General features: G+C 44.7%; 1 pseudogene; it reads left to right on the forward strand.

Annotated features, from left to right (window-relative positions):
- The first annotated feature begins 1324 nt into the window (after positions 1-1324).
- On the forward strand, positions 1325-2222 carry LOC102372697 (annotated as a pseudogene).
- The last annotated feature ends 1141 nt before the right edge of the window (positions 2223-3363 follow it).

Consider the following 3363-nt stretch of genomic DNA (forward strand, 5'->3'; position numbering starts at 1 on the left):
CATTTTCAATGAAGTGAAATGTGCCTTGTTGGAATTCAGTCTTCCAGAGGACTAACTCTGTGGTCTAACAACGGATGGTGCCCCTGCGAGGATAGGCAAGCACAATGGATCTGTCTGTTTACTGGTCAAGTCCGTGCCTCGGGATGTCATCACACATCACTGCAACACTCACCAGGAACAACGGTGTGCAAAGGCCCTGGAAATGAAACGTGTGATGGAACAGGTTGTTTCTACAGTCACTTTCATAAGGTCAAAGGGGCTTAATCGTAGACAATCCCAAGCATTTCTTTCTGAGATAGGATCAGACCACAACGACGTTATTTACTTCTGCCAAGTTCGCTGGCTCAGCAGGGCAGCCGCACTAGCCAGACGCTGGTCACTGCTCGACGAAATCCTCTGACTGGTCCAAATAAAGAGAAACGCATGCAAGCTGTTGGTCCTTTTTAATTGTTAGTCTTCTTTTCCCCACTCCTTCCTCTTTCCCATTCACTTCAAAAATGTTTTTCAAGACTTCTCCCTTCTCACCAATAGCTCCAGTTGCATCTTGTTGGCTGCGGAGTGAAAGAAGCCACATGGTGTTTTCTCTGCATCTGAGCTCCATGACGCTCCTTCCCACCCCTCTCCCACCCCAGAGGAGGGGTAGACTTGTCCATGCCCTCGCTTACCAGGCCCTCTAGTACCAAGTCACCGTTGGGCAGGTCTGTGAAAGCCGTAACCGGTGACTGCTCTGAAACGGTTCTAACTTCATGACAGCGTGTTCAATTTAATTGATTTAAATGTTTTACAGTGAACCTGTAATAGCACCTTTAGACACCGAGGGAAGTTCAGAACCTACACATTTAAGCACCATCTGAGCTGTGGTTTCATACAACCATAGAAAAATAGGGCTAAGAAGGACCTCAATAGGTCATCTAGGATCTAAATGTTGTGTTTAGGTGCCTGACCTGATAGGTGCATAAAATGACAATGTATCATCACCTTACTGTCTGAATAGCATAATACAGAAAGAGTCCTACAATGCTTTGTCTCATTATCATATAGGAGTAACACCATAGGCTTCAGAGAAAGGGGAAAGTAACCCCATCACAGTCCACATTTTCATGTCCCAAGGAAGAAGTCATTTTCCTGTGATCTGTATCAGCATTTGGTTTTAGGATGATGGTTGTTTTCTGAGGTGGAAACAAATGTGAAGAGGAGAATTTCAAAAGAAAAGCCTTTGCTAAGGGAACGTGACAGATTAGCAGTATTTTGAGAATGCAAGTGTAAAAGTACAGCTTTGTCCTCATTTAATGTCCTTCCTACAGGTCTACTTTAAGAACACAGCATGAATTGGGAGAACTTCACTAACACAGTGAAAGGATTTGTCTTTGTGGGCATCTGTCAGAGCCCTGAACTGCCGTGCTTCCTCTTTCTGGCCTTCCTCATAGTCTACATTGCTACCTGGTTTGGTAACCTCACTATCATCACTATAGTCATTTGCACCTGCCACCTCCATATGCCCATGTACTTCTTGCTCACCAACTTGGCCTTCCTGGACCTCTTCAAGTCCTCACTGACTGTCCCCATGATGCTGAGGGACCTCCTGTCCCCACACAAAACCATCTCATTTCACAGGGGCTTGATACAGATATTTTTCTTCCACTTCTCAGGAGGCACCTCAGTCTTCTACCTCACAGTAATGGCAGATGACTGATATGTGGCCATCTATAAACCATTATGGTACTTGAACATCATGAACCGGGGGGGTTGCATAGGGCTAGTGACTGGGGCATGGTTGGGTGGCTTTGTCCATTCTAGTGTCCAAATTGCACTGATCTTTCAGTCGCCCTTTTGTGGACCCACTCTACTAGATAATTTCTACTGTGATGTCCCACGGGTCATGAAACTTGCTTGCACAGAAACCCATGTGATAGACTTGCCAATCATCTCCAACAATAGGTCTGTAATCTTTGGGGACTTCTTTGCATTACTAATTTCCTATATTATCATCTTGGGCAAGATAAGAAAGCATGTTATGGAAGGGAAGCACAAAGCCCTTTCCACTTGTACTGCACAGATTACATTGGTGTGCTTGCATTTTGGACCTGGCATGTTCATTTGATGACCGACCCTTCCATAAATTCACAGCGGATAAGGCAATCTCTGTGCTCTACATGGTGGCCATCCCCACGGTGAACCTGGTGATCTACACACTGAGGAGTGCCAAAATAAAAAACCTCTGAATGGACTGAACAGGACTGTTCTCAGGAAGGAAATCAGAGCCTTCATTTGCTGAATAGTCCCTGTGTTTCCCACTTTGCAAAACCTTTCAGGTTAAGATATAATAACAATCACAATGATAATATCAATATCGCTAACAATAACGATAGGAATAACCGTAATACATCAGGTCAGTATCTCAAAGCCTTCTTACACGGTTTGTATACATCTAGTATAATGTTCTAGTTTTTTTCCAGTCATCCGAGTGGCATTTTCTTCATCCACTCCGTCACAAGCCCTCCACCTTTCTCCTGGCCCCACATATTTCTTACCAACCTTCCACTATTATCTGTTCAGAGACCAGCCTCACAAAAGTGCTAGAGAAGCCCCTGGGTGGTTACTGACCCGTGATGTGGTGGGTCAAGTACTTTGCTGGGCTGTCAATGAGACCTAGGTTCCAACCACCTCTGGGCAAGGGGGCCTAAAACTTGGATCTTTCTACTTTGCTGGTGACTACTTAGTGACTGAGGTCAAAACACTTTCCTCTCCCATACATCCTTCTTTTGTTTCTGCATACGGGTCCAAATAGTCATGGTTTATGGTTGATGTTTTCAGACTTTTAAGGCCACTATGGATCCATCAGGGGTTCAAGTACCTGCCCTGGCTTTTTACCCAGCCAATGAATACCCTTCTGGTTGTGCTGTGTCTGCAAATGTAGGCAGTTGGTGATGCAGCTAGGAATGACATTCCTTGCCTACATGTAATTACACAAGGTGAAAGTCTCCATTGGCTTCACTGGAGGGAAATGTCCCTCCTAGAGAACTGAAGATCTGCCTCTGAGAGTAATTGAGAGCTGCCCTTTGAAATGAGTGCGGGATCTGGGTGCCCCTATAAGCAGATATAGTATGCAAGGCCTTCCTGAAATGCTCAGTATTATATCTATAACCTGATCTCTCTTTCCTTGCAACCAGGTCTCTGAAAACTTGTCTCCTTCTCAATAAACTAGCATAGCCTCAAGATCACATTGTACGATTAATGCATCGGTCATCCCGGCCTTTCCAAGTCTGCTATGTCTGTGACTGTAGAACCAGGTACCTCCAAAAAAGTGTTAGTAATATTACAACAAGGTCAAATCTCAACAATACTTGTTTCCTACCCGACAGG

The sequence above is a fragment of the Alligator sinensis genome, unplaced genomic scaffold, assembly GCF_000455745.1.
Source record: "Alligator sinensis unplaced genomic scaffold, ASM45574v1 scaffold1109_1, whole genome shotgun sequence".
NCBI lineage: Eukaryota > Metazoa > Chordata > Crocodylia > Alligatoridae > Alligator > Alligator sinensis.